Source organism: Tamandua tetradactyla, chromosome 24 (genome assembly GCF_023851605.1).
Source record: "Tamandua tetradactyla isolate mTamTet1 chromosome 24, mTamTet1.pri, whole genome shotgun sequence".
In the NCBI taxonomy this organism is placed as follows: domain Eukaryota; kingdom Metazoa; phylum Chordata; class Mammalia; order Pilosa; family Myrmecophagidae; genus Tamandua; species Tamandua tetradactyla.
The window spans coordinates 49,717,731-49,730,144 of NC_135350.1; the positions used below are offsets into that span (position 1 = coordinate 49,717,731).

The window sequence follows — 12,414 nt, forward strand, 5'->3', positions numbered from 1 at the left end:
GGGAGTTCTGTTAGCTGGAAAAAAAAAAAAAAAAAAAAAACAGAAGAATGAGGTCTGGAGGAGGACACACAGTTGAAAAATACCAGTAAGGGTAATGTAAAGGATTAAAAGAGAAAGTGGGAAAGAATATATAGATCTGACAAATAAAATCCAAAGGGTAAGCAAATAGATTCAAGAAATCCCTTTAGAGTAATAACTGTGAATGCTAACAGACTAAATGTAGAAATTAAAAGACACAGATTGGCAGAATGGATTAACAAATATAATCCAGCTATATGCTACTTACAAGAGACTCATCTTAGACACAAGGACACAAATAGATGGAAAGTGAAAGGATGGAAAAAGAAGTTTTACGCAAGTTATAACCAAAAGAAATGAGTAGTAGCTATGCTATTAACAAGCAAAATAGACTTTAAATATAAAGACATTGTTAGAGACAAAGAAGAACACTATATATTAGTAAAAGGGACACTTAACCAAGAGGAAATAACAATCATAAATGTCTATACTCCCAATCAAGGAGCTCCAAAGTACATGAGACATTGGCAAAACTCAAGGGAGCAACAGATGTTTCAACAACAGTAATACGACACTTCAATATGCTACTCATCTCTATAGATAGAACAACCAGACAGACCCCAAAACACCAGGAAATACATTCTTCATTACACCCCAACACAGCAGGATATACATTCTTCTCTAGTACCCATGGAACGTTCTCCAGGATAGATCATATGCTAAGGCACAAAACAGGTCTTTATAAAATAAAAAACAATGAATTTCTTCAAAGCACTTTCTTTGATCACAATGGGATGAAGCTGGAAATCAATAATTACCAAAGCATGAGAACTTTCACAAATATATTAAGATTAAATAACACACACTTAACAATGAGTGGGTCAAATAAGAAATTGCTAGAGAAATCAGTAGCTATCTGGAGATGAATGAAAATGAGAACACAACATACCAGAACTTATGGGATATGGCAAAGGCTGTGCTGAGAGGGAAATTTATTGCCCTAAATGCCTATATAAAAAAGAAGAAAGAGCAAGAGCAAAAATCAAGGACTTAACGGCTCACCTGGAGGAACTTGAGAAAGAATAGCAAACTAAGTACAAAGCAAATAGAAGAAGAAAAATAATAAGGATTAAAGCAGAATTAAATGAATGAGAGAACAAAAGAATAACAGAAAGAAATCAATAAAACAAAAAGTTAGTTCTTTGAGAAAATCAATAAAAACTATGGGCCACTAGCAAGGCTGACAAAGAAAAAAAAGACAAAGGATTCAATAAAAAAAAAATCAGAAATGAGAGGGGGCTCATTACCGAAGACCTTGAAGAAATAAAAAAAAAAACAAAAAAATCAGAAGAGGATACTATGAACAACTATACATCAACAAACTATACAACTTAGATGAAATGGACGAATTCCTGGAAACACACAAACAAGTACGCTGACTCAAGAAGAAATATAAGACCTCAACAAACCAATCACAAGAAAAGAGATTCAATCAGTCATCAAAAATCTTCTTACAAAGAAAAGCCCAGGGCCAGATGTTTTCACAGGAGAATTTCATCAAACATTCAGAAAGAACTAACACCAATCCTGCTCAAACTTTTCCAAAAATTGAGGAAAAAGGAACACTACCTAATTCATTTTATGAAGCTAACATCACTTTAATACCAAAACCAGGTAAAAATACTACAAGAAAGGAAAACAAGAGACCAATCTTCCTAATGAACATAGACGTAAAAATTCTCAACAAAATATTAGCAAATCGAATCCAACAGCACATTAAAAAATTATACACCACAACCAAATGGGGTTTATACCAAGAATGCGAGGATGGTTCAACACAAGAAAATCAGTTAATGTAATACAGCACATTAACAAATAGAAAGAGAAAAATCATGATCATCTCAATTGATGCTGAAAAAGCATTCGACAAAATTCAACATCCTTTTCTGATAAAAACACTTCAAAAGGTAGGAATCAAAGGTAACTTCCTCAATATAATAAAAGGCATATTTGAAAAACACATAGCAAGCACTCAATGGTGAGAGGCTAAAAGCTTTCCCCCTAAGATCAGGAATGAGATAGGGATGCCCTCTGCCACCGTTATTAGTCAACATTATATTAGAAGTACTAGCTAGAGCAAACAGGTAGGAAAAAGAAATAACAGGCATCCAAACTGAAAAGGAAGAAGTAAAAATTTCATTGTTTGCAGATGATATACTATACTTGGAAAATCCTGAGGAATCTACAACAAAGTTACTTGAGATAAATAAATTCAGCAAGATGGCAGGTTATAAAGTTAATGTGCAAAAAAATCAGTACTGTTTCTACACACAAGCAATGACCTAACCTAGGAGTTAACTAAGGAAAAAATTTCATTCAAAATAGCAACTAAAAGAATCAAGTATCCAGGAATGAACTTAACTAGGGATGTAAAGTCTTATACACAGAGAACTAATAACACTGCTAAAAGAAATTAAAGAGGATCTAAAAAGGGAAAGATACTCCATGCTCATGGATAGGAAAGGTAAATGTACTTAAGATGTCAATTCTACCCCAATTGACCTATAGATTCAATGCAGTACCAATCAAAATTCCAACACCCTACTTTGAAGACTCAGAAAAGCTAGTTACCAATTCATCTGGAAGAGAAGGAAACCCCAAATAGCTAAAAGCATTCTAAAAAAGAAGAATGAAGTAGGATGATTAACATCCCCTGATTTTAAAACTTGCTATAAAGCCACAGTGGTCAAAAGAGCATGGAACTGCAGGAGACCAGGTCTGATTTTAGGACTACGTACCAAAAAAAAAGCATGGTACTGGTACAAAGACAGAAGTATTGATCAATGGAATTGAATCAAGAGTGCAGAAATAGACCACCAAATTTATGGTAAACTGATCTTTGGCAAAGCCCTCAAATCCACTGAACTGGGACAAAATAGTCTTTTCAATAAGTGGGAATGGGAGAATTGAATATCAATAACCAGAAAAAATGAAAGAGGACTCTTACCTTACACTCTATACAAAAAATTAGCTCAAATTGGATAAAACATCCAAATATAAGAATCAATACCATAAAGCTCCTAAAATAAAATGTAGGGAAACATCTTAGAGACCTAGTAATAGAAGGTCTTCCTAAACTTTACACCCAGAGCACAATCAACAAAAGAAAAATATAGATAAATGGGAACTACTCAAAGTCAAATGCTTTAGTGCCTCAAAAAGGTTTTGCCAAAAAGATAAAGAGGCAGCCAACTCAAGAGGAGAAAATATTTGGAAATCACACAATGGATAAAGGTTTGATATCTTATATACATAAAGAAATCATACAATTCAACAACAAAAGAACAAACGACCCAATTATAAAGTGGGCTAAAGAAATAGATATTTTTCTGAAGAGCAAACAGATGGCTAAAAAGCACATGAAGAGATGCTCATTCTCATGAGTTATAAGGGGAATGCAGATCAAAACTACAATGGGATACCACCTCACACCTATAAGAATGGTTGCTAATTAACAAAGAGGAAACCACAGATGTTGGAGAGGATGCGGAGAAATTGGGACATTTATGCATAGCTGGTATAATGGTGCAGATGCTTTGGAAGACAGTCTAACAGTTTCTCAGAAAACTAAATGGCGAGTTGTCCTATGTCCCAGCAATACTACTACTCGGTATATACCCAGAAGAGTTGAAAGCAGTGACACAGAGACTTCCCCATTGATGTCCATAGCAGCACAATTCACAATCGCCAAAGATGGAAACAATCCAAGTACCCATCAACAAATGGGTGGAATAACAAAATGTGGCATTCACATATGTGGCACTAAGACGAAATGATGTCCTGAACCATATGACTAGACAGATAAGCCTTAAGGACATAATGTTGAGTGAAATAAGCCAGACACAAAAGGATAGATAGTGTATGATTCTACTTTTATGACCACAGTAAAGGTAAAATCAGAGGCTTATAATACAGAATATAGGGGACCTAGAGATACACAGAGGCTTAAGATAGGTGAACACTTTGCTAATTAGGTTGAACTTAATTGTAAGGGAATAGGGAGAAGTGTATGTGGTTCACTAGTGGGTCTATAAGTAATACTGCCATACTGAAGGTGAACATGATTGAAAAGGGTTGTATAGACTTATCTGTCCCTCTGATTAACACAAGTATAAATAAGATTTTGCATGAAGTACTCCAAAACTATGAATCTTGTACAATGAGTGTATTTCAAGGTATGGGGAAAAATGCTATAGGCTATGTTTAACAGGAAAACATTAACAGTACCACAGCAATACCAGGGGTACATAATGGGGAGAGGGACAAGAGTTAGGGGGAGGTTTGGATTTTCTATTTGGTGAGAGTGTGTTTATTGGTTATCTTTCTCTTGGGAACAATGAAATTGTCTAAAATTGAGAGTGTTGATGGATTGTTGAGTTTGGACATTGTTCTCTTGGGAACAATGAAATTATCTAAAATTGAGAGTGTTGATGGATTGTTGAGTTTGGACATTATTCATGAAGCCCAGTAGATGAAGGTGGCTGAAAGATGCACTAAGAAGCAGACTGGCGAACAATGGTGTATACATATGACTGAACACTGTGCTGCTACGAAAGGAACGAAATTGCAAGGCATGTAATAATGCTGATGAACCTGTGGGACATTTGGTGAGGCAAAATAAGCCTGAAACAAAAGAGCAAATATTATATAATCTCATTTAGAAAATACTTATACGAAAACTGGGGCCTAGCTCTTGTAACAGTCACTTAGCTTGGAATGGTGTTTATTTCTGGATTTTGAGAGGTTGTTTCATATATGTACAACTTGGTACTTAGAGATAAGAATGAAGCCAATCAGGCTGGGATTGAGGTACTTCAGCAAGGGTAAGGAAGACATAATCTATATTTCAGAACCTCACCTGCTCTTTGAGACCAAGAGAAGAAAAACATGTATTTTGTCCAGAACCTAAATTTTCTGTAGCACATAATCTAACTCAACCTGATAGCTCATTTAAACAATCGAAACACAGGGAGCCCAGAATAAGAATGAGAGCCTTTAATCCGATATGGTTTAGTGTAATTTCTGGATACATCCCAGAGTACAGTAAGCATATAATCAAAACTATAGGCAAAGTCCCTTGAGAGATGGAAGGAAAATAAAGACCTATTAAACTTTACCACTGGGGAAATCCCAGATACTGTGTCAAACATTAAAGACACACAAACCAATAGGCCAAGCCCTTGATCTCAAGGCTTGCTCTTGTGAAGCTTATGGATGTAGCAGAGAAGCTTAGCCTACCAACAGATATGCCTAAGAGTCACCTCCAGAAGACCTCTTGTTGTTCAGATGTGGTCTTTCTTTCTCTAAACCAACTCTGCAAATGAAACCATTGTCCTCACCCCTACATGGGACATGACATCCAGAGATGAAAGTCTCCCTGGTGGCACCGAAGATGTCTCACAGGGATGAGCCTGGCCCCGGCACCATGGTATCAACATGTCATCCTGACCAAAAGAGGGAAAAGAAGTGTAACAAATAAGGTATCAGTGGCTGAGAGAGTTCAAATAGAGTCCAGAGGCTACTCTGAAAGCCACTCTTACACAAGCTTCAGTTAGAGATTGCTACCTATCATAACTTGCCAAACCCCAACCAAAAATATTCCTGCCAATCCTAAAGAATACTTAGGGCATTATATAAGATTCTACAAAGGTTCTACGCACTAGGGTAACTCTCCAAAACCTACAACCTCCAGATGGGTCCCTGGGCCAAATGAGCCCTGAAATGCCAAGGCCAGCCCTTCCAGAACATCAACTAGTTCCATGCCCCTATCCCATAGTACTGACAGCCCCTTCTAATATGAAAAAGTTAGAATAGGCATAGCCAAAAAAAAAAACCTAAAGAGTGCGAGAAAGATCAAAGGTGATGGTGGAGTTATACAAAGAAGATCAGGTTTAACAAATGAGTACGCAGGCTGAATCATTAAACTGATATTTCTTTTAGTCTCCAGTACCTTAGAGCAGCTAGAAATAAAAATGTAAAAGTATGGAATTGTAACCATACCAAATTCTGAAACCTGTTCTACAACTAATTTTTTTGATGTACTTTGAAATTTATTGCTTTTATGTATATATTGCATTTAAAGAGGAGGAAAATAACAGAGAAGATAGGATTTAACAAATGAGAATGACTGCTGAATCATTATATTGATTTCTTTTGGTCTCCAGTGTCTTGGAGCAGCTAGAAGAAAAAATGAAAAGTCATGGAACTATAATCCATACCAAACTTTGAAATCTATTCTGTAACTACTTGTTAAAATGTACTTGGAAATGTATTGCCTTTTTGTATATATGTCATATTTCACAATAAAAAAAAAGATGACAATAAATAAATTAACAGAAAGTTACAAGTGCTGGAGAAAACATGGAGAAAGGAATACACATATTCACTGTTGACAGGGAAATAGAATTCTGCAGTCCATCTGGAGAGCAGTATGGTGGTTCCATAGGAGCCTAAGTATATGGTTGTTACATTATTCTGCAACTCTGTTATTAGATATATACTTGGAAGAACTGAAAGCAGGGACATAAATCAACATTTTGCACACTGGTGTTTATGGAGGCAGCATTCACAATTTGCAATGGATGGAGGTGGCCAAAGGGCACATCAACTGATGACCAAAAGGGTAAACTGGTGTATACATATAATGGAATATTGAGCAGTTAGAAGCAAGAAAGAAGTTGTGAAGCATGCAATGAGTCATTTCAGAAAAAGCCAGGATTGGAAATGGAGTTATCCAGAAAGTATTTGTGGAAAGTCCTATTGTCTGATGGTTATGATCCCTACACACTACATACAAAACCAACAGGTATGTTGTGGGATCTGTATAAATGAAACCACTGCAGTCTGAATAAAAGGGACAAAAAAGGGACAGACCGAAGGAAAAATGACTTTAAAGGCAAGACCATGGAAGTTAAGGTCTGAAACCAAGAAACCTTGGGCCAGGAGAATGAACTCACCCATGCACTTGGAAAGGATGAGTGTACCAGTTTGAAATGATTATGTACCCTAGAAAAGCCATGTTTTTAATCCTGATCCATCTTGTGGAGGCAGCCATTTCTTTTTATCCCTATTCAGCACTGAAGGTTGAAAACCTGATTAGATTATCTCTACAGAGATGTGGCTCGCCCAATCGCGGATATTAATTTTTGATTAGATGGCTTCCATGGAATTGTGGCTCCACCCATTCCAGGTGGGTCTTGATTAGTGTACTGGAATCCTTTAAAAGAGGAAATATTTTTGGAAAAAAACTTGAGAGCCGTAAGAAGCACAAAAGCCCAAGCAGCCAGAGACTCTTGGAGATGAAGAAGGAAAATGCCCCCAGGGAAGACATTTTAAAAGAAAGGACCTGAGAGAGAAAGCTAGCAGGCATCATCATGTACCTTCCCAGCTGACAGAGAAACTACGAATTTCATCGGTCCTTTCTTACCAAGGTATCTCTCTCTGGATGCCTTACTATCAAGTTTATTCAAGTAGAAATACAAGATCAACTATGGTTAGCAAACAAAAATCACCAAAAATTGCATTTCTGAATATGTCTGTGGTTAGGAAACATAATAATTACACATGTTCCAATCAATTTAAGTTGCTTAAGGAATAAGATCAACATTTTTAAAAACATCACTGAAGATATGAGGTCTACTGGATATGTTAACTCCTTCTGGCACTACTGTTTATCACTATAGTAGTTCTAACATACTGATGCTTATGCACACACTTTGTATAACTTTATATAATCTCAACTGTGCAAGGTAAACACAGGGCCTTCTGTAATTACTGCAGGAAGAAGAGAAGACTACTGAAAAAAATAACAGCATAGAGCCAAAGTATCAGCCTGGAGCCAGTATCTATTACTTCAAGGCCTGATTCCAAAATCCTGGTTCAGAAAACAGATACATATTTAAACATTCTGTGTAAATCTAAAGAAAAACACATTCTACAATGTTTCAAGTAAGTTTATCTTGATGTTACTAAACACAAACAAGACTTTCACAGTGAAAAAGTAGTTTGTGTTATTCCTTCGCTTGGAAGACAGCTCAGGTGTATTTCTTGATTTATTATGCCTGTCAGGTGGAAAAGAGCATATCCGTCTCATCAACTTCCACCATTCCTTTAGCTTAATATTTCAGTGACTAAATCTGCAATTATCCTACTAATGAAAAAACATCGAGTATTATTCAACTCAGTGATTTCCAACATACTCGGCGACCCACTGGGTAAATGAAGGAGTCTGCTTTCAGCTGACCAAACTTTACCTTAAAAACGCTGATGCCCAGAATTAAATTAGTTTTCATTTAGCTTTTAAGACATCTGAGTTTATATTAGAATATATTTTACTAGAAGAGCATAATAGTAGTTAAGTCTACTTTTGGTTATTGATGAATACAGTGAACATACTGAGCCAGACAGAGAATTCCACATACTCACTGCAACTTCCTTAAAGAATACTGTCCACCTGAAATGAACTGCTCAGAACTTCTAGTAAGAAACAGTCACAGCTGTGAAAAACATTAACTACAGTTTTTCTAAGGAGACATGATTTATTTATTAATTAACAAAAATTAACAAACAAAAATATTAACATATCATTCCATTCTACATATACAATCAGCAATTCTCAGTATCACCACATAGTTGCATATTCATCATTTCTTAGAACATTTGCATCGATTTAGAAAAATAAATAAAAAGACAACAGAAAAAGAAATAAAACGATAACAGAAAAAAAAGATTATACATACCATACCCCTTACCCCTCGCTTTCATTGATCACTAGCATTTCAAACTAAATTTACTTTAACATTTGTTCCCCCTATTATTTATTTTTATTCCATATGTTCTACTCATCTGTTGACATGGTAGATAAAAGGAGCATCAGACACAAGGTTTTCACAATCATAGAATCACATTGTGAAAGATATATCATTGTTCAATCATCATCAAGAAACCTGGCTACTGGAACACAGCTCTACACTTTCAGGCAGTTCCCTCCAGCCTCTCCACTACATCTTGAACAAGGTGATATCTACTTAATGCGTAAGAATAACCTCCAGGATAACCTCTCAACTCTGTTTGGAATCTCTCAGCCAGTGACACTTTGTCTCATTTCACTCTTCTCCCTTTTGGTCGAGAAGGTTCTCTCAATCCCTTGATGTTAATTCACAGCTCATTCTAGGGTTTTTCTCAATCCCTTGATGCTGAGTCTCAGCTCATTCCAGGATCTCTGTCTCACACTGCCAGGAAGGTCCACAATCCTGGGAGTCATGTCCCACGCAGAGAGAGGGAGGGTGGTAAGACTGCCCATCGTGTTGGCTGGAGAGAGAGGCCACATCTGAGCAACAAAAGAGGCTCTCTTGGGGGTGACTCTTAGGCCTAGATTTTAAGTAGACTTGACCTATCCTTTGTGGGGTTAAGTTTCATATGAACAAACCCCAAGACTGGGGGCTCAGCCTATAGCTTTGGTTGTCCACACTGCTTGTGAGAATATCAAGAATTCAACTTGGGGAAGTTGAATTTCTCCCTGTAGGAGACATGATTTCTAATGAAAAAAATTCTAGAAATGGTGAAGGTAGAAAAAGAAATAAAACCACTTATTTTCTCCTGTGGCAAGGCTCTATATATGCTAAAAATATTTCTAAGATGATTCCCATAACCTACAAATCACTTAACAGTCATCTCCTTCAACCTTAAAGGACCCAAGCAATAAAAGTAAGAAAGATTTTTGAACACTTCAATCAAGTTTCTGTCAGCACCCATCAGGTACTGTGTCCCCTTTTCCCTTTGTTTCTTTCAACCAAAATCTTCAAGATTTCTTCTAATTCTCTCATTTATGAATTGAACATTTTTTTTCCTACTGAACCAGACTCTGTTGTATTTTAGGAAAACTAGTTCATTAAAAACACATTAGACTGTAAGATCCTCCTAGAGAGATTCAGTACCTTTTGCTTTGATTCCTCAGGCACACATGATAAGGAATTTAGAATATATTCCTAATTTAAGGCAAATTATCTTCCAAAATCATGATCATCAAAACAAAATTTTTTGGTGTGCTGCTGAAAAGGTCAATTCCATTGTAATATATAAAACACAGAGGACTTCCGGAGAAGATGGCGGCTTAGTAAGACGCGCGGGTCTTAGTTCCTCCTCCAGAAAAGCAACTAAAGAAACAGAAACAATACGAAACAGCTCCCGGAGTCACGACAGAGACCAAAAAGACAGCGTACCCCATTCTGGAACAGCTGAACGGGCAGGGAGAATCTGCTGCGGTGAGATACCCGAGGGGCGCCGGCCGGGGTGGCTGGCGACTGGGGTCCCCTCCACGCACGTGGCTGCCCGGTCTGACTGGGAACGTTGGATAGCGGGGCCCTCCCGTCATGCTTGGCGTTTCGGGCCAGCTGGGCAATTAGGACCGGCATTCTCCCAAGCCGCGGCGGCCAGCGACCCCCACCTCCACGCGCGGTTTCCCGGGCCGGCTCCCGTGCAGACAGACCAGCGCCACGAGCGCCACCTACTGGGCAGGAAAAGAAAAACAGAGCCCAGAGATTTCACAGAAAAAGCTTTCAACCAGCTGGGTCCCACACCCAGGGAAATCTGATCAAATGCCCAGACACCAGCAGAAAATAATGGATGACGCTCGGAAAATTGAAGATATGGCCCAGTCAAAGGAACAAACCAATAGTTCAAATGAGATACAGGAGCTGAGACAACTAATGCTGAATATACGAACAGAAATGGAAAAATTCTTCAAAAACCAAATCAATAAATTGAGGGAGGACGTGAAGAAGACATGGGCTGAACAAAAAGAAGAAATAGAAAATCTGAAAAAACAATCACAGAACTTATGGGAGTGAAGGACAAAGAAGAAAAAATGGAAAAAACAATGGATACCTACAATGGTAGATCTAAAGAGACAGAAGCTACAATTAGTGAACTGGAGGATGGAACATCTGAATTCCAAAAAGAAACAGAAACTATAGGGAAAAGAATGGAAAAACTTGAGCAGGGAATCAGGGAACTGAATGACAATATGAAGCGCACAAATATACGTGTTGTGGGTGTCCCAGAAGGAGAAGACAAGGGAAAAGGAGGAGAAAAACTAATGGAAGAAATTATCACTGAAAATTTCCCAACTCTTATGAAAGACCTAAATTTACAGATCCAAGAAGTGCAGCGCACCCCAAAGAGAATAGACCCAAATAGGCGTTCTCCAAGACACTTACTAGTTAGAATGTCAGAGGTCAAAGAGAAAGAGAGGATCTTGAAAGCAGCAAGAGAAAAACAATCTGTCACATACAAGGGAAACCCAATAAGACTATGTGTAGATTTCTCAGCAGAAACCATGGAAGCTAGAAGACAGTGGGATGATATATTTAAATTACTAAAAGAGAAAAACTGCCAACCAAGACTCCTATATCCAGCAAAATTGTCCTTCAAAAATGAAGGAGAAATTAAAACATTTATAGACAAAAAGTCACTGAAAGAATTTGTGACCAAGAGACCAGCTCTGCAAGAAATACTAAAGGGAGCACTAGAGTCAGATACGAAAAGACAGAAGAGAGAGGTATGGAGTAAAGTGTAGAAAGAAGGAAAATCAGATATGATATATATAATACAAAAGCCAAAATGGTAGAGGAAAATATTATCCAAACAGTAATAATACTAAAAGTTAATGGACTGAATTTCCCAATCAAAAGACATAGAATGGCAGAATGGATTACGACCCAGCAATACCACTGCTAGGTATCTACTCAAGGGACTTAAGGGCAAAGACACAGACGGACATTTGCACACCAGTGTTTATAGCAGCATTATCTACAATTGCAAAGAGATGGAAACAGCCAAAATGTTCATCAACAGAAGAGTGGCTAAACAAACTGTGGCGTATACCTACGATGGAATATTATGCAGCTTTAAGACAGACTAAACTTATGAAGCATGTAATAACATGGGTGGACCTAGAGAACATTATGCTGAGTGAGTCTAGCCCAAAACTAAAGGACAAATACTGTAAGGTCCCACTGATGTGAACCGACATTTGAGAATCAGCTTGGAATATATCATTGGTAACAGAGACCAGCAGGAGTTAGAAACAGGGTAAGATAATGGGTAATTGGAGCTGAAGGGATACAGACTGTGCAACAGGACTAGATACAAAAACTCAAAAATGGACAGCACAATAATACCTAAGTGTAATGTAACTATGCTGGAACACTGAATGAAGCTGCACCTGAAATATGGTTTTTTGTTTGTTTGTGTGTTTGTATCTTTTGTTTTTGTTTTTTTTCTTTTTCCTTTATATATATATATATATTATTAGTATTATTATTTTAATTCTCTTCT

The 12,414-nt window shown here is 37.3% G+C and overlaps 1 protein-coding gene across 2 annotated transcripts in view; it reads right to left on the minus strand.

The window, feature by feature from the left end:
• BMP2K (BMP2 inducible kinase) overlaps nucleotides 1-12,414 on the minus strand; it is a 205,909-nt gene that overhangs the window by 166,712 nt on the left and 26,783 nt on the right. The window lies entirely within an intron of this gene.